Source organism: Malaya genurostris, chromosome 2 (assembly GCF_030247185.1).
Source record: "Malaya genurostris strain Urasoe2022 chromosome 2, Malgen_1.1, whole genome shotgun sequence".
NCBI lineage: Eukaryota > Metazoa > Arthropoda > Insecta > Diptera > Culicidae > Malaya > Malaya genurostris.
This window is the reverse complement of record NC_080571.1, coordinates 256,258,017-256,278,948: the sequence shown is the minus strand read 5'-3', so window position 1 is coordinate 256,278,948 and position 20,932 is coordinate 256,258,017. Positions and strand designations below refer to the sequence as shown.

At 35.0% G+C, this 20,932-nt stretch overlaps 1 protein-coding gene across 1 annotated transcript in view; it reads right to left on the bottom strand.

Annotated features, from left to right (window-relative positions):
* The window catches only part of LOC131429604 (LIM/homeobox protein Lhx9-like), an 84,700-nt gene extending 64,418 nt beyond the window's left edge, over window positions 1-20,282 (bottom strand). Inside the window, exon 1 of the mRNA XM_058593833.1 lies at window positions 20,149-20,282. The gene's annotated coding sequence lies outside the window, so the exon portion shown is untranslated. The remainder of the gene's footprint in view (window positions 1-20,148) is intronic.
* Between the last annotated feature and the right edge of the window lie 650 nt (window positions 20,283-20,932).

Sequence of the window (20,932 nt, the reverse complement as noted above, 5' to 3'; positions counted from 1 at the left end):
TGTGTGTAAGATCAAGACAAGCAAGAATGTCGCGAACTAGGACATTGGATAGTCTACCTTGATTCCGCAAAGAATTTATTAGTTGAGATCTGACATCAAGTTTTTTTTAAGTATCCTGTAGTAATATTTATGAAAACATGAGTTATGTGTTTCAGATCTTGAGCAAGATCAGAATCTGGACTAGCCATATTACAGATCCAGGACCTGGATTAGTCATATTAAAAAACGTGCTTAGTCCATCTAGCAGTGAGATGATACCTTCCGCATGAGTATTTTGCATGAATATTCTTCGGTGTTTTATTTCTCATGACATTATTCTAGTGTCCGTCGTTTTAAGTGGCAATTTGAGATTTTAATAACTCATTACTCTGTAATGTCGAAACTGCAAATTGTATCGAATTTGAATCTAAAAGTGTGACAATCGATTGAGCATTCCATGATATGTCGAAGTAAGTTCCACTTTAGAATTTACGGTAATTTAAGGTACTTTCAGAGCTGGTATTCAGGAACCATCATAATTCAAACCGATTCGTATGTCCATACTACGAATAAATTGCAATAATTTTGAGTCCAACTTTAAAGCTTTTCGAGATTGTCATCTTCTATATCGATTAGAATTTTAGAAAATCATCATCCTTTAATTCCAGAAATGTTTCATAGAATCTTAAGACTTTTGATTTGAATCTTATATAATTCTTAGACTTCATTTGAATCTTAGATCGGTTCAGCAATCTACGAGAAAAATGAGTTACACAATTTTAATTTCGTTTCACATATCATCCTGTAGTTCTGAAACCAGAAGTCGGAACCAAACATAATTCTGGAACCTTGTCTGGGAGCATACGACTTTTAATATGAATTTGAGTTTGTAGAAAACGGTTGAGTCATCTCCTAAAATAAATGAGTGAAATTATTTGTCACACATGCATTTGCTCATCTCGACACACTGATTGGAATGGTATATGGGTGTTATGTTCTTCCATTGGGTTATGTTTCAAACCGATTATGTCAACTATATGTTCTACAATATGTTCATTTGTTTGCATTTAATTTCATAAGAAAGACAATAAAAGAACAATCTTTTCAGCCGGACAAATAGGGCTTTTAGTTTCGCCGAAACAGATGCTGAACGATTTTTTAAGCTTTTGAGAAAATTGCTCTGATGAATTCTTCATGCCGTTATGGCCACTGATAAAGAGGCAGTTGTCAAGCCCAGCGAGAATTCCGTCGAAAAATATATAAAATATTTAAAATTTACTACTGAGTCTTTTTATACTAGATATGCTCAGTCGATGCGTCATGCAAATGCAGGATCAAATTGAGACCTTGATAACTGTATAACTTGCTGTTATAGGCACCGAATGAAACCTTATTCATTATCGATTAAATAACACTCTCAATAAACGTCGATTGGAGTGGAATAAAATTTTTTAGAAAAATCTGAATAGTTGCTGAACCCATTGCTTTTCCAGTACACTTAAAAACTCAGCGATTAATAACAATGACGCTGCTTACAGAGAAGGAAGAGTGCGCATAAAACACATATACTGTCTAGCTGCAGAGATATTAAAAATTGAGGAACTCTCTTGGAACATGCGCATTGTTGACAAAATACGGTTCCACGTTCAACAAATAGTAATGGACATTTTTCATGGGTAATGAAGATCTCAACGCAATCTGATCCAAACTTTCTCACTGATTGATGATAGACATCTTGTCAATCACATCAACCTTTTTGCTTTGTCCCAATTACAGTTTAGCTCTGCTGCCGTTAGCTGCAATGGAGATATGCAAAGAGGAATGTTCATTATTATTTTTCCTTTGTCTCACCAACCATCCGATATACATATTCTTTACCGATGCTCTGCGAAAGTATTGCGTTTAGACAAATGGGACAAATGTGTCAAATTTAAAGTACATTCACTTCTTCTGTCACTCATCGACTCTAACGAACGGCGGCAGAAAAGATGTTGTGAGCAGTGACACCTTCCACGATGAACATAAATTGGAATCGCAGAACGAGGTTAATGTTCCTGTAATAATGATTCCTCACTGCCTATCGAGTAGGTTTACCGGTTGATGGTTGTTGGTTGCTTAATTCTTACTGATAGAACGTGCATGTGTGTGTGTGTGTGTAAATAAAAGAATTAGAATTGGGTAATGCTTCAACTGGGCTCTCCAAATTGTACGGTGCAGCACAGCGAAGCAGCCAGCGACTGGCAAGTGAGAAATGTACATCTTTTTATTTGGAATGGCAGTTGAATAGAGCTAATTAAGATTCTTTAAAGATACTTTTAATGTGTCTTTAGTGGATAGTTTGAGGAAATAAACAGATATCACACTGCCACACATTCGCAGTAGAATATATGAGTTTACCGGCTGGTCGTCTTGCTTCTGAAAACAATCTGCACTTTCTTGATTCAGATTACATGGGCAATTGAATCGTTCGTGTAAGGGCTTCAGTGCAGCAATTTGTAATGCAACTTCATCATTTATTTATTCATTAAATCATTTCATTCATTCATTCAACCATTCTTTCATAAGAGCGAGGCGTGAAGAATTATAAGCGAAAATTAAAATCAGTCGACCATTTGTGCAGTTGCACTCGGACGAATAGAATTATACACAGAAATTTGGTGGTTTGGAACAGTAAGGGTAAGGTGAGCCACTTAAAGGTTTTAATTATTGTTTTTAGTATGGTGCGAAATATCAATTTTGCGTGAAGCTTACCGGGAACAAGACTGATTTTGGCTCAGTGGATTCGTGAACAGACAGAATTATCGAATTTTGAGAAAATAACAATCAAATGTAATTTATTTATGTAACGTTAGAAGTATGAAATGGATTGGCAACTATTCTCAAGTTTTGGAATAGAGAATAGACGATGCGACCGTGAGATTTGAACCTACTGATAGAATTATGTTTCAAAGTTGAAACCATTCATATGCCCCGAAAGGAATAAACTATCATAGACATAGCCGCTTACAACATTTACAATTATTTTCGAAAAATATACCAGTAATTTATACATCGATCAAAACATGAATTTCACATACTGCTCTGATTTACCACAGTTTACCGTTAAAGTAGTACCTATAAGAACTGTGTGCTAACAGTTTTGTTACCACCTTATTTCGATCGTGCCGCCGGATATTGTTTTTTATCGTGCCGATGGTAGATATTACTATCATTGTTACTTTTCCTCCTTTTTAGGTTAACCTCTAAATGATTATCATCGTGTTAAAATTTCGATGATTATAACATTTTCCCACTTCCGAATACCCAAATGAAAAGCATTAAGAACATATTTTCCGTTGACTGAACCTGCTAATAATAATAATAATAATAATAATAATAATAATAATAATAATAATAATAATAATAATAATAATAATTATTATTATTATTATTATTATTATTAATATAATAATAATAATAATAATAATAATAATAATAATAATAATAATTATTATTATTATTATTATTATTATTATTATTATTATTATTATTATTATTGACATCACTACACAACGTGTACGAAATAGAACAAAGCACGCCTTGTTCGTTTTGTGTTTTCTTCTTCTTTCGATGTTGTACATATTGTCACTCTATGTGGCGATTTGAAAACTTTGACGCTCATCACCCTGTAACTGCGGAACCGGAAGTCGGATCCGGATGAAATTTCACAGTAGCTTTAAAGACAGTATGAGCTTTAATTCAAATCAAGATTTGTGAAAATCGGTTCAAACATTGCAAAGAAATCGAAGTGAATTTAGTTTTAGGAGTATTTCTTCTCCACTTTCGGTGCTCTCGGAACAGGAAAAGAAGGAACCAGTAATGCCGAATTAAGTTTTCATGCCCACAAACTAACAAGCTCTGCAAACTAGAAGAATGAATCAGACAGTTTTATGGGATTTGTACCTGTTTTTAACCATCGTTCGTGGAAAAATACTAATAAAATTGGTAATTTTCCACTTATCACGCTTTAGTTCCGGAACCGGAAGTCAGATCCAGATAAAATGTTCTACAAATTTTTAGGATATTATAAGACCTTTCATTTGAATATCAGTTTGCGAAAATCGGTTGAGTAGTTCCAGAGATAATTGAGTGTAAACTTTTTCTCAAATTTTCACATATTACCATATAACTCCGGAACCGGAAGTCACATTCAAATGAAATTAAATAGCAAGCTATGGGACTATAATACCTTCTATTTGAATCTTAGTTGGTGAAAATCGGTTCAGCCATCTCTGAAAAAAGTGAGTGCATATTTTTTTCGTTTTTTTGGTTCATATCATCCTATATCTCCGGAACCGGAAGCCGGATCGGAATGAAATTCAATAGCAGGCTATGGGGCCATAAGACCTTCTATTTGAATCTTTGTTTGTGAAAATCGGTTTAGCCATCTCTGAGAAAAGTGAGTGCATATTTTTGTTACATACACACACACATACACACACACGGACGGACGGACACACACACACACTGACATTTGCTCAGTTTGTCGAGCTGAGTCAAATGGTATATGACATTCGGCCCTCCGGGCCTCGGTTAAAAAGTCGATTTTCACAGTGATTGCATAGCCTTTCTATATGAGAAAGGCAAAAAGCAAAGTCTTGGCATTACATTTCTTTTGTGGAATTTGGCCTTTCTGTTTCAACAAACTTCGCAGCCGATTCTTAGTGTACAGAATCATTGCATGGCTAGTACTATGGATTCTACTGACACTAAGAATCCTTCCAGATCGGGGCTCGAACATACGACAACTGGCTTGTTAGACCAGCGTCCTATGCATTAAACCGCCAACCCGGGATTTACTATTTCAACGGTTTATATTTTCCAGACATTCTGTTTTAGTAATTTAATAATGTGACCAGAACCGGGCAGGAAGCAAGATTTTTGCATTGGAACTGCATCTTGTATTTGCTCTAAGAACAAAGAAAACAGATTACTAAACTATACGATTAACAATATCGTGAATGAAGTTGTGGCTCAAAGTGAAGGGTAATTTTTTTACTGGTATCTTTTGCCAACATTGCTTTTGACAGATCACGCGTGAACTGTTTCTTGTGTCATTGTCAAACTTGTTCAGTTTGGTCTAAAATTTAATCATGAATCGTCGTTTGGTCAAATATTTAATCATAAATGGGCTCTGGCAAAGTTGAAGAAAGATCCATTTTTTATAGAAAATTGCGGAATTGAAAAAAATGTATAAATCAAAAAGGAAAATTGCCGCATCTGTAGTGAAGACCAGGCAGAGGCCTTGCAAGAGCTACCAATGCATCCCAAAAAAGTCACTGTTTGGCTTGGATTATGGGCCGGTGGTATTATTTGTAAAGTACCAGCCGATGTGTTGGAGAGAGTGTGCCAAAATTGAATCTTGCATATGGGCCAGCATTGGCATTAAATCAGCTTCTAACATTACATTATATTGTTCTATCGATTCCAATAAAGATTTCATCAATTTTCTCGAATATTTTTGTTTTTGGAATCAAATCCTATACCTCTTAAAAAATCACCCTTTATAATAAACTATTTGCTAGCTAGTACGCAACAAAATCTGAACAAAATAAATTTGATATAAAACTAATTTACTGTTAGTTCAATCCAAAATGCATTTTGTATTCATTTAAGTGTGCATTATTAGTAAAAATGATTACAGTTACCTAAATCGGCTGCATGAAAAAACTACGAATTTTCGAATTTACTCCAGCCATTGAGGTATGTGCAGACTTCTCTTCAATCGATTTAGCTAATTTTGTCCAAGATTTTTGAATTATTTTTTATAGTTCTAGCTTATTTATATTACGAGAGGTCTCTCTTCAGCACAATACCGCTTGATAGGTCGCAACTTCGGGTAGTTGGTAGGGTGGATTCGCCTCTTTCGGTACAATAACCATCATTCGCTTCATACCATTCTAAAACAGTTTTGGTGTAATGAAAGGTGCTAATTAATACCAGAAGAGTAAGAGAACGTCTTCAGGCATTCTTCACGGTATATTTTTTTGTTCACCATTCCACTTGTAATGAAGCTTTGGCTTGATTGATCACAGCTGCATATTACTTGCCAAACCAAATATTTCTTGGTAATCTTGGTTGCTCCTCTACGCCGTTCAGTTGCATGGCAAAATTAAAATATATTCCGGGAAGCTGCTTAAAGCCTGCCAGAACATAAGTTTCATTGTCGTTTATCACGCAAGAAAACTTCTTTTCGCTTTCAGCCTTTTTTTCTATTGCCAAATGTGTATCGGAATAATTAAGGGCTGAGGCCAGTGTGTTTAAAGGTGATTAAGAGGGCTATTTTCACGGCAACTTTTAACTTATTCATTGAATATCTCGCCTTCAAAAGCATGGCTCCAAAATCTATCCTGACAATGTCTATATAATTTAATTTAGATGCGATTAGTGCATAAAAACATAAATGTTGTCGCGATAAATATGAAGCGAATGTTATTTTTGTCGATTTCTATGGCGGCGCCATTTTTTTCTGATCCAGTTTCCAGAATACGTAACGAAACATGAGAGAGAAATAAAATCGGCTCAGAAAGGCTGCCAAACAAGCGGTAGCTTTATTGGATCAAAACCTTCTTGGCCACCCGGCCACAGAAGGTTTTGCACATTTGCGAGAGAGTATTTTGCACATTTGCGAGAGAGCATGGAGAGAAATGTAATACGCAGAGCGAGCCACGTGGTTTTACGTGACCTACTGGTCTCAGCCCTTAAAAACGCTCTGTACAGTGCTTAGCTGAAAACAGCTCGCTGCCGCTCGTTCTGACTTAACTAAGGGATAGCTCATAGGTTTGGGTAATCGGGGTAAACGCCAACAACTAGACAGAGGTGATTTCTACTGGGGCGCTGCCTCCCCGCAGTGGCCAGCGCTACCGACGGCGGGTAACCGGCGCACTCGCGGCCTTCGGCCGTCGCGGACTGAATCATCTATGATGAACAGAATATTGTGTGAGCACTAAGTGAGTTGCTTATATAAAATGATAGTGTGCTATTTACTACAGAATTTTAAAAATAAAAAATAATAATGCTATTTCACCTAACATTATCGAAATATTTGGACCAAATATAAATTTCATCCGAGTTTTCCTTGCACAATATCACTCGATCGAAACACAAACGAAAATTTACATTAGATTAAAATATTGCAAATGCAATTATTATTATGGCAAATGGCATTATTCCAAACGACTTTATGCCAAACGGGTCGCCCCTGAATTTTTGAACGAACGATGAAATTGTTTTCTGCACTCATAAATCGGGGGCGCCGTCCGTTGAAAGAGTGGGTCAAGTTTTAAATCGGAAAAAACTACATTGACTTAACTTTTTCGCTTTATGTTTCACCATTTTATAATAAACATAAAAATTTTTGGAATAGAGACGCTTTTTCACTACTAATTAGTTCTTCCTTGACTATTACGCTCAGCATTGTTTCAGTTCAGCAGTAATTTTCTCTAAAGTCAAAAAGGACCCTTCTCTAAGAATTCGATCGTCATTCTCAGATTCCCAAGATTCTACAATAGATTAGCACTGAGAGCAACAAATCTTCATATTTTCTATATGCTGTTTTTTTCATCAAAACAATCTAGAAATAGAGTTTATTTCTTTCGTTTCGATATTATGGGATTTGAACTGCTGTACAAATATTGTCTGTAAACTTATGAATGTTCTTATGAATAGTTTCATATGTATATTTGCGTCCGCGGTAAAGTTCATAATTTTTCACCGTGTGCATGTTTTCATCAGAATGTAATTCCGGAAACGGATCTTATTGTCATAAAAATCAATAGCAGGATATGGTAATGTAACACCTTTCGTTTAAGTCTAAGTTTGTGCAAATCGGGCAAACCGTCATTGTTGAAAATTGAGTGCGATTTGATTTTTTATATTTTACACATTTTACTCGAAATTAGAGGCTTCCAGAAATCGGATCCTAATAAAATTCAGTAGCGATCTGTACTACCATAAGATATATATTTAATATTTATCTATGTTTGTGTAAATCACACATATACGTTACATATACACACAAACTGATCGGATCCCGACGAAGAGATATGAATGATATATGACTTTCGACTCTGGTTCTAAGGTCCGCTTTCATTATGATTGCAAAGCAATTCTATAAGAGAAAGTCAAAGTCCGGATAGAAACTACAAGTGCATATATGTTTTGTGTCAAATAAAAAAAATCTTGACAAATATGTTACGACTGAAATATTTTTTACCAACAAACTCTAACAAATAAACAAACCATAAGTGATATATAGAAACTAATAGATATTAAAACAAATATTCTAACGACTTCAAAATATGCTCCTGAATCACACGATTTCTAGAAACAACACACATGTATAATTTCTCAATCATCTCTTGCTAGTAGAAGACCAAGGAAGAAAAGTTACCAATGATAAATATCTGCTTAAGAAACAGAGAAGAGCGCTTTATTGTGCACACAACAACGTAAAACTATCATCCATATTGATGAGGATTTCAGCGAACCCTCATTTGAAAACCCAAGCATTGTCAAAATCCAGCACAAAGGTGGCTCTTTGGGTTCCACATTTTCGCACCTCAGTCGAGTTCGAATAATTCAACACTGCTTTAGTTTGGTATAAATTGGACAAGAGCGATTAATGTTTATTACAAACAATTACAAGAATTGTTTCATTGGAATGCCACGAGAGCTACGATGAATTGTGTTTAATTTTTCGGTTGCAAAAAAAACAGCATTTGAAACAAGCACTCGGCCATCCACTTTTATGTTTTGCTGAATTATATCTTGTACCCTTCCTGTTTTTCAAATTGGCGGTGATCATAGCCATTGATGTTAGAGAATGCTAAGCACAAAATATTATTCTAGAGTAGCAGGAATGTTGCCTAAGGTAAGCTAAACAGGCTGTTAATTTTCATTTCCATTCATGGGATTTAAAATAAACTGCTGTCTTGAACGCATTGCACGACTCATTACCTTTGAAAGTGTTCAGAGAAGATATAGTTGTTATGAATAAACTCTGAATAAATTAGTTTTAACATGTCTAGGAACTAATAGTGAATTAGAATAAATTCCAATAATAAATTACATATGTGATGTTTGTTTACAAGCGGAATGGACATTGTAATTTACAAATGATTCGAGCTCCTATTGCATTATTATATGTTCATTCAAGCAGATAGCAAGTCCACTAACTGATAGGCTAGAGTGTTGAGCGCCCTTCTTATTAAAATATGTATACTCATTGATATGTCCTTTTCGGAAAAAATAGTATTTCGATTCTTTTTGACTGGCAACTTACAGTTTTATAATTTTTTTTACACGTTTCGTTTATTTGGCTGACGTAAATCACACATCTAAAAGCACTATAAAGTATTTTTCTTAATTTATTGACAATTAACAGCATTCGATAACATGTTTTAACCTTGTGCCCTTACGACTCCTATGTTGTATTTTGATCTTATGTGCGAGTTTAGAAATGAATGTAATGAATTGTAATTTTATTAGTGCACTCCCGGGTAGATGTAAACAATAAACAACTATCAAAGTAATAACAAATGTTACTATCATATCTTGTCCTGGTGTAGTCCTATTTTCAAATAAAATACAATTGAATAAACTGCATCAGAGTCCGATAGGAGAAGAGCCTATGAAATTATTCTCTTTTGAATGCTATAAATATTTTGTTCTAATTTTGATATTACAATGACGGAATTTTATATTTTTTTGCTGTTTTCTCATGCACACTTTGTTATGATTTTTGATATTTTAACTCCTATTTCAAACTAAATAATGCCATTTTCTACCATTGAGATGTTTGGCTTTAAAAATAAAATTTGTTATTGGTTTGCACATCACTTCTATCTGGGCTGTATTAATTCAAAAATTTTAACTACAGCTTTAAAAAAATTACCATTTAAAGCAACACATTGGTCAGAACGCAGAAAATCGCCAAGGAAAAATGAAGGAAATTTTTTTTAAATGTTGATAATTTGGTTCTATTTGATCATTAAAATGACTTTCCAAAAGAAACATTGAAAACATATATTGGTCTAAAACATCAAAAAAATCTATCGTTTCAAACAATTGTATTATCTGGAAGTTTCATTCAAATATGTTTATGTTGAAGAATGGAAAAGTGACAAAAAATTTCATTTTACGATAACTTTCAAAAGAAAAAAAATTCAATGTGTCTTTTGCAAAGTCATTTCAATGATCAAATACAACTCAGATACAAATGATTAATATGGTCATTTTTATGATTGACTGTAAATATGAGATACTTCTTGAACAAACTATGTTATGGTTTTATGGAACAGTTTATACGGAACTGCTATCACATTGGATGGCTTACAGTGATAATGAAATACGATTGGTTTGATCATTACTTTGGTTGTTTAGTTGGTGTTGAACAAACGAAAGATAATAAAATTACAAGAAAACAAACTTTTGAATATACCTTTGGAGACCCATAGTGTTACGTACCATTCGACTCAGATTTTTCAATATTTCTGCTCTGAAAAGAGCTGCTCGAGCTCGTCCGATTTGCTGGTGGATTTCTTGGAAACGAATCATCTCAAAGCAAGAAGCTAAACAGTTTAATATTTTGTATCGAATTGGCTCTGATCGGTACTACAATAAGATATTTCCACAGAGAAAAAAACTCGAAATGGAAACTTTTTCAATTATCGAATCGAAAAATTATCGAATTTTTTGGCATTTTTAATTGTTCATAGCATTCCCAAATCATAATGAATATTGTTGGTTGTAGTACGGACTACAGAGAAAGATCCAAAGAGTAAAAATCAGCTTAGTTTATGTTAATATGTGCATTACTTTTGAAATACGAGTAAAACTCCGTTGAAAAAAAAGTGATTTGGGAAAAATTTGATCAAAGTTTTCAATAGTGAAAATTCGCCCAGCGCAACATGATTTCTTTTCTCTACCAACTTCTTGGTCGCGCGTACCTTCGGTAATAATTCTTTAACATATATAAGAGGGATTTTTTCCTACTTTTGAAAATTGTTTGGAGGAATCTGGACTTAAAAAGGCATTTTATAAAAAACACCTAGAAAAATCCTGTAAATTTAAGTCTTTTTACACCGACATATATGAGCACAAAAATGACTCATTTTTACAGTTGATTTAACCTATGCTCAATACATTTTAACACATCTTTATGTTTGTCACACATTCAAATCATTCTGGAAGAGTTCAGTCATTTTATGAATTACGTTACCTGTAAATTTATTCATTTTTACTGTGTAAAGAATGGGAATAGTCTGGGCGAATTTGGGCCAATTTCCAAGAAAATCAACCGCTACCCTAACCCTTACAGTCACGATAGAGATAAACATCAAAACGGTATTAAATAATTACTTTACTTGAATACTACACATTCCGTTGTCAGAACATGACAAAGCGAATTTTAGGTTTCCTCGAGCTTGGGTAGCTTTTCTGCAGTCACTTTGTACCAGTGATGCCACTTTTCCCTAAGGTGAAATCCATAGATTTGGTTTCAAGTGTACTCAAACTCATATATTTGCATAAAATTATTCTTATCATTATGTCGTTTATTTACCCCGTGCGTAAAAATAACAGTTTGTGACTCTGAGCCATTGATACAGGCTTTCAAAAATGAGTGATCGGTGACGAATAGATATAACTATATTCTTATAAAACTTGATAGGCCAACATAAATTATGAAGATGATGTTACAATATTTTAAGTGTTTTCCCAGTGGCCAGTAAGTCATTTGCCAACATCCACTTTGAAGAGTAATTTCTGAAGTATTGAAATCTTTCAGGGATCTTTGTTCAATGTGAACTTCAACAGAAAAAAATCGTGAAATTTAATTATCTCCCGTAGATAGCTGGAGAAATAATGCAAAATCCATAGATTTCAAGAGGTTCATCCGTAGATCCGTAGAAAAGGCAGAAATTCGTAGGATTTCGGATAAATCCGTAGGGTTGGCATCGTGGCTTTATACTGTCGTTTCACTCGCCTCCTCTCCGATTGCACACACATCCAGTGAGTGCGAGGTCGGCCCCGCAGTCGATGACCTCTTCCAGGTTCACGTAAGACACTCTTGTGGCATTTTGGTTACATGTCCAGACCACTGTAGTCTACCGTAACGTACGCTTTATCAATTTTCAGTGTGGATTCGACACCGTTTTGACTATCTTATTTTCTACCCGCCATTATACACTTGGCTTTATTGGAGTTTATGGTTAATTCTATTCTCTTTTAAAAAAATAAAATATCCTTTCTCACAGCTTTACGAACAACACCAATAATATAAAAATCTTCCGCAAAATCAAATTAAATAGAAACACTACAGCAATACGTCGGCAAGACAAACTACTTGCCCTATTTGAAACGGGTTAAATTAATTTGCAATATCAGATGGGTATTAACATTAGAATTCAATTTCACCCTCTCATTCTAACACTAAAGCAGAAGGTATAACAGTTCGGCTGAAAAGTTCGTATCGTTTAATAGAAACACACATTTTTTTGCCAAAATTCGTTTTTATTATTCAACATAATTGCCATCAGAGGCGATACAGCGATTATAGCGATCTTCCAACTATTCGATACCATTTTTGTAGTACGATTTGTCCTTTGCCTCAAAATAGGCCTCAGTTTCAGCGATTACCTCTTCATTGCTTCTAAATTTTTTACCAGCTAGCATTCTCTTGAGGTCTGAGAACAGGAAGAAGTCACTGGGGGCCAAATCTGGAGAATACGGTGGATGAGGGAGCAATTCGAAGCCCAATTCGTTCAATTTCAGCATGGTTTTCATCGACTTGTGACACGGTGCATTGTCTTGATGAAACAAAACTTTTTTCTTCTTCAAATGAGGCCGTTTTTTTTAAATTTCGTCCTTCAAACTCTCTAATAACGCTATATAATAGTCACTGTTGATGGTTTTTCCCTTTTCAAGGTAGTCGATGAAAATTATACCATGCGAATTCCAAAATACAGACGCCATAACCTTACCGGCCGATTTTTGAGTCTTTCCACGCTTTGGGCTCGGTTCATCGCGTGCAGTCCACTCAGCTGACTGTCGATTGGACTCCGGAGTGAAGTGATGGAGCCATGTTTCGTCCATTGTTATATATCGACAAAAAAAATCGGTTTTATTTCGATATAACAGCTCCAAACGCTCAGAATCATAAATTCGTTGTTGTTTTTGATCGATTGTGAGCTCACGCGGCACCCATTTTGCACAAAGCTTTCTCATATCCAAATATTTGTGAATAATATGTCCAACACGTTCCTTTGATATCTTTAGGGTGTCAGCTATCTCGATCAACTTCACTTTACGGTCATTGAAAATCATTTTGTGGATTTTTTTCATGTTTTCATCGATAACAGCCTCTTTTGGACGTCCACTGCGTTCATCGTCTTCGGTGCTCATATGACCAGTACGAAATTTTGCAAACCACTTACGAACTGTTGCTTCGCCCGGTGCAGAGTCTGGATAACACTCATCAAGCCATTTTTTGGTATCGGCGGCACTTTTTTTTCATCAAAAAGTAGTGTTTCATCAACACACGAAATTCCTTTTTTTCGACTTTTTTCACAATAACAAAAGTAGCTTCACTCAAAATGCAATATCTCACAAACCAATAATCAGACAGCTGTCAAATTTATACACGTATCTTTTGAAGGTTGGTACTAACTGAAAATGGTATGGATTTAATTCTAGTGGCGCCCTCTCATAGAAACGATACGAACTTTTCAGCCGATCTGTTAGCACCCAGTCGATGCCGTTCTATTGATCAAACGTCATCATAGCCACACTGGGATACATGGGATAAGATCTTGTGATCTTGGTTATCTCACCCCTCGATGATCTGGTATTGAGAAAACAAAACGATGTAGTTTTAACCAAGTAGTATTGGAGTGAGTAATAAAAAGCAGTTTTTTCTTGAATTATTAACGATTAATGTCGATAAATTGTTAAAGGAAAACCAAATCTAACGTATTGCGAGGAATTGCTTAAGCATAAAATAAAAATTGAAAAAAGTTCTGTTGATTATTACGTGGCTTGTCGATGACATAGATCCAAACCAGAAAAATTTCAGACGATTTAAAAAATTGAATTTACAATAAATTACTATTTGAATACGCAAAGTAATCCAAAAAGGAGTTTTTCCCGTCGCAAACTGCACAAACAACACGATTTTTGTTGTTTTAAATGCAAAATCCATGTCGACGCATATATAAAAAGTACTTATCAACGCAAATATTACTTTATCCACATAGATGTGTTTTATGCGGTTAAGAGAACTGCGCTAGAATAATCATAGTACAATTATTTTAACTTGGCCCCCCGTCGAAGCCGATGGATCGGATGGCACGGGTGCAACCGTAATTGATTCATGTTAAAAGCCCCGATCGGATCTACCGAGCGTTCCGAAGACAATCGATTCCCCGGAGAGCAATAGCTCATCATCACCCCATAACGATCAACATGCCATTATACGTACTATCCCATTATCTTTGAGTTGCTCCCGGTGCATGCAGCTTGCAGTTTTCGTATGTAATTAACTTAATACGAATATGTACATGTTTTACGATTATGTTGGCGGCAGAAAGATGTTAACTGCAGAATGAACATGTAATCATCTCTCTGCTGCTGACGGTTTGCTTTGAAATGAAGATTCGAACGTTAATAAACTGCAACATAAAACCTCACGAATCGGCTGTTTGTGTGAGCTGAAGTGGCACTTTTAGCAAGCTACCTCTGCTTTTCTGACGGGGCTGATTATAATGGTTTCATAATGTGTTGTTTCTGATTTAAAGCTCGACCTGGAAGGCTATACGCTCACTTAAATGGGTATGCTTTTATTAGTTTGCAACCATGGGTGTGCAACGAGTGGATGGGACACGGGGTTTCGAGGATGTCTGGCATACGTTATAGGAGGACTAGTCTCTGTTATAAGACATTATGGATTTAGACAATGTTTTTCGCATTATTATTGTAAAGGATTTTGCATCCAAAACACAACAGTCAATAAGTCCCCGGTCTGACAGACAGCTGCCGTAGTGAGTTGAAAATCTCTCTAGCGTTCAATAGAGAGATCCTTTATTTAATAATAATAATAATAATAATAATAATAATAATAATAATAATAATAATAATAATAATAATAATAATAATAATAATAATAATAATAATAATAATAATAATAATAATAATAATAATAATAATAATAATAATAATAATAATAATAATAATAATAATAATAATAATAACAATAATAATAATAATAATAATAATAATAATAATAATATTTTTTTTAAGACAATTGTTATTCAGGCCAATTTGCGTATAGCTTTACGTGGCCGATTTACCCATGTTTTTGTTACATAAAATTATTTTTTTATTGTTGGATCTCGTTGTCATTTTCCTTCTAGCGAAGATTGGAGGTCATTTTGTCCGTTGCTCATATCATCCATTGCTACATCGTTGAAGTTGTGAGCGGTTTCTGTTTCCTTGTTTTCATTGTTGATCGCAGTCTTGGGTTCGTTTGCAGTTGCTGTAGATGCGCTTTGTACATTGATTACAGTTGATAGTTGGTTAGATGGTGAAGGTGTTTTTGAAACAGGACCACTGCATTCACTAGTTTCCGTTGTTTAGCGGTTGTACTTGTTTTTGTTTGTTTTGTTTGTTGTCGCAGTTTCAGTGCAAGGTTTGCCGTAGTGTGCAGGTTGTTCACAAAACTGACATGTAACCAGTTGATTTTCATACGTGATCAGCGTTTTACACGGATGTATTCCATCTTGACCACAAACGATGTAAGATGGAATTGCTTTACATAGTTGCATACGTACCACTCGCACGCCATTCCGGATACCCGGGAAAAAATTCCGCCATACTTCCCTTTCGATGGAAAGAACTTCACCGTACTGCGACATACTTTCCCGAACATACCCATCGCTGGTCTGCGGGGAAAGATCATGCACGCGTACTTCTATGGCATTGTCCACCATGTACACAGGGATTTTGTATTTAACATTGTCATGATCAATACTGTGCACCCCGTTATTAACCGAAGCAAATGCAATTGCATCTTTTTCACGTTTGAACATAATGTACACACAGTTGGACGCCTTGTTGAATTGAATCTCACTTACATCATTGACGTTTAGATGCATTCGTTCCTTAAGCAAGATTTCTATTTCGGTTGCTGCTGGTCTAACTTTGCAGCGCTTGAAATCAATACAAATTGAATTTGGCCTTGTAGGCCAAGTTTCAGGCTTTGTTAAATCGTATTTGCCCATTTCGTACACTCTATTGTTCACTGCACTGTATTGTCTTTGTTTCTGTCGTCGCGACCGTAAGAAATTTCCGACTGTGTCGGATGCGATGCGGGCACGAACCTAATAATAATAATAATAATAATAATAATAATAATAATAATAATAATAATAATAATAATAATAATAATAATAATAATAATAATAATAATAATAATAATAAAATAAAATATAAAAAATAATGGAAATAATTATTTTTTAATTCATCCAAAATAATAAACATTTAAAATAGAGTTGCTCTACCACTCAGTGGAAATATTCTTTGAAGAGTATTATTCATTGTGTCTAGAACCAAGTTTGGTGGATATTGGCTTCCATCAGCAAATAGCAAATGAAAATTCGGAAAACGCAGGATAGTTTCCAATTTTCGTCTAATATGTTAGGGTCAGGATGTAATTGTAGTGTTGCTTAAGTGAAAATAAAATTCCACATCTGTATAGGGAACCAGGTTTCATCAGTCTTAATTTTGTTAACATACAGATATTCTTTTTTTAAAATTGCCATCCCTGTTCCGACTCTCCAAATTTCACAAGCAATTTCTCAGAATTCCTCAAACAGTAGAATAACAATATAAACTACACTGATGGAAGTACACACGACAGACCCATGTGAAGTAAACTTTCAATTTGATGCTCTTTTCCATATAAACATATTCATTTCATTGCTTCTACATTGATTGTGTAAATACATTATCTATACATTACAACTTATCTCAAATGGAAATTAGTATGGAGCGTATTCTAATAAAAAACACTTGATTTGGATTCAATCGATCATTTCTCGGGTAATTTTTCAAAGGGGCGTATAAGCAAGTGACAGTTTCTCTTTAATCACTCTCTCTTTTGATTATTGTAATGTGATTAAAAAGATTTTCTTTGAAAGTCGAAAGTTTCGGGTATCATTTCATGCAAAGAGTTGAGTGATAAACGTGGAAAACGCTTGGTAATGAATAGAAGAGAAAGTAAACAAAGAGAAACTGTCACTTGCTTATACGCCCTTTTGAAAAATTAACCGAGATTTTCACTTCCGACTTGCATATTTCAATGAATGAAACTATCATAATGCTACATGAAATCTTTTTCTGGTTTTCAGAAGGTCTGAATTGTGAAATTTTCTCCGATATTGATCACTGTTCGATGCAGTGCGGTAAAATTTCATTTTCAATCGAATAATATAAGATGAAAATGAAATTTATGGCCACTGACCGTCAGCATATCCCTTCTAATTCATTTGACTTTTGCTGCCATTTCCAAGTGAAGCTCCCAGAAATCATCGTCAGTTGAATAATCGTACCTAGTCATTCGAAGTTTTGCTTGCTCAGTTTCAAGTGCCAAGTAGTCTAGCTGCTTCATTGTCTTCGCTCTTGGTAGTAAGCAATTTCGAACGAATAGAAGTATAAATGGAGTAAATTGTTAAAAATGAAAACTTAAGGAGGAAACAATTAATTTATGTGTATTCTGTGATTGATATTTCAGCTATCTTGTTTGTTTTTCATCTATTATCTTGAACCAATTCGAATGTTTACATGAACCTCATTTGAAGACCGCTCTCACACTATTGAAAGAGATATTTTGTTACTTCAAGAGATCAACTGACGGTGGTTAAACTGAGCCTTGATTGAAGAGAAACGAGTGATGAACTGAATGCTGCCCGTTCGGGCCGTCAGCAAACATTGTGTGTGTCAGAGAGTGAAGTTTACTGCAGTGGGAAGATCGTCAATGTGTTCCACATTCAGTTCCAATTAAATTGAATGAAGTTTTACTGCACCGGTTCGGTGCATTTCTCTCGAACGCAAAGTAGCTGAATGTAGGTTTTATTTGTACTCATTTGGTGCGAGGTTCGCACTGCGTATGGTTCACTATACTGATTATTTTCACTTCCGATGTGCATATTTCAACAGTTGGTTAATGCTTTTAACTTTTTTGTTAACATGTAGAGCCCTTAAAAGGGTTGATTTGCAGATTTTTCTTCATCGTAGTTCACTTTTCAGTGTATTTTGCTCCATTACAAACGACCTGACGCAGAATGCTTATTTAATTGTCATACACCAGAAAAATTTATAACTAATTACTGATCATATTCCGATAAAATGTTGCAAAAATTATGTTAATACGTTAGATACAACAAAAGATATTCACGATCAACAACTTATCGTTCTCCTAGAGGGTAAATTTTGAAATGGCCTCCCATAGTAAAGTGAGACGTATGCACGTCAAAAGTTTGGAACATCATTTGACATGGTCCAGCGCACTATGGTTCGTAATTTCCAGAAGATTTACAGAAAGCAAAAAAAAAGAAAATATTCGAAACCCTGATGCCAAAACTGATGGTTTTCCAATGTGACATGAAATTTTCACTTTTGCTAATAAAAACATATCAGCAAATCGTTTTTTTGATATCAAATCATCATTTTTCTGCAAATAATATTCTAAGGGATTTCGAAGAACATCGATAAACCGCCTTCCGAAAATATCCATCCTCTAAGGGTTTTCAAAGATCATCGATAAAACGGAAATCATCATATTGAATTTCGAAACTAGCTCAAACATCGTTTCCCGGTGTCTACTTTTGAAACCCGTTCCAAAAATATCCATGTTGTAAGGGTTCTCAAGAAATATCGATAAACAAGAAGTCGCTATCTTGGATATCGGAATAATCTCAAACGTTGTTTTCTTGCATCTAATCATCACATCCGTTCAAAAAGTATCCCAGTTATAAGAGTTTTCATTGAATATGTATAAACCGGAAATCGCCATCTTGGATTTCGAAACCCCCCAAACATCATTTTCCGGCTCCTACAAATAAAATCCGTTCCGAGAATATCTATTGTAAGGATTTCCGAGGAATATCGATAAACCGGAAGATGCCATTTTTGATTTCGGTAAGAACTAAATGTTCGTTTTCTTATATCTAATCATCAATTCCGTACCAAAAAATTACAATACGGGTTTATTGGTACCGATTTGATGAATCAATACGCTACATGAATCAATTATGACTATGACACTTTTCAAGTGCTGTTGTACTACATTCCTCTTCATTTCCTACATGATCTACGTTTAGGCCTAGCAGCGGCTAGCACTGATCTATTCTGGTTACTTGTGATTTTCAGGAGTAACTAATGGAAGGATTATTTCAAAATCCATGATCCGAAAAACTGTGCAATTTTTGCTGATCCCGATCATAAGCTTCACTTTTGTATTTGCATATTAGGACAATTATAACGACTTTGTTCATGCGCTTTTATGAAAAGTTAAGCGAATTTTAACCCATTGTCCTCATAGGTTTTTTTTTCAAAAATCGTATTCCAATGAATGTTGTTGACGTGGTTTGTCATTGAAAACAGTTTGAATATTGCTAGCTGCGAACATTGCTCTAGAATGAGCTGACATAAGCGTTTTTTAATTACCACATTCTTTAGGTAACTAACAATGGCTTTCAAAAGTTTTTACAATGTTTAACATCTTATTCATTTATTTTTGGGATATTTGATTGTTCCAGTTCTTTCAGTATATGGAAATCTAATCCATATTCACGGTGAACATGCGCATATTGCATCTAAACATAGTAAGCCTAGTGTTTTTAAACCTATTTTTGATGATTTCTAAACTTTTGATCTTATTCTTCAAAATGCTTGTTTGTACATTCTTATTGAGAATATCATTTCAAATTTTGAACAGAACCCCACTAGAAAACAGATTGAGAAAGGACTAACGAAAAGAATAGTAGAAGTAGAAATTTGAGAGAAAAAAATTAAAAGGCAACTTTTTTCTTCAACTTTCTTCTAATCGGGACAAGTTTTATCATTCAAACTAACCTGCTCGAGAAGCTCCAAGTAGGATTCAGCCTAACTCACTAGGACCGTGTACATGTTTAAAATTATTAGTCATTGTCCTGCGGAATTCTTCCAACAGAAAACATTCCACACAACGAAATCGCCAATTCAGTTCACTCTAACAATTGTCTTCTCCGAGATGGGGAAAGTTACGAGTTCGAGCCTTGATACTGCGGTATTCTGGATGTCGCTTGGTGGATTTCGCTTTGTTGATAATGCTGATTAACTATATTAATAGCATTGAAGATCGAAGCAAATGGAACACTGAATAATAAAAATAAACAGAACTTTTAAAGTAAGAATCATAAAACGATGAATACGCCACCTTTATGTTAATACAAGACCAATAAAATAAATTTAGATTTTGAGGTCTGTTTATTCTATTTGCAAAGCTATACTTTAAAAAAGAATCTCGATCGTTTTATCGCTTCAATTCCATAACAATGACATGAGAACAAACGAAATTTTCCCGGGCTCCCGAAAGGAATGGCTCGATTTCCTCTGAAAAGATATGCGAAAAATGTATCATCCTGAACTCCCGTTCGTTGCGGCAGACGCTTTTTTGTTCATTCCAGGCCCTAGCGGGAGCGCACCGATGCCGCCGTTTGCAGTTTCCTGCCACAGCTGGCGAGAGCATTTAAAGTACAGCGAAAAGAGCAGAAAAACAAACACGAAAATCTCGCCTCAAACGCCGATGCCTGCAACCGCCGACGACCATGCCATTCCGGACGGCGGACAGCTGAAAAACATGTCTCAGGGCCGGTTG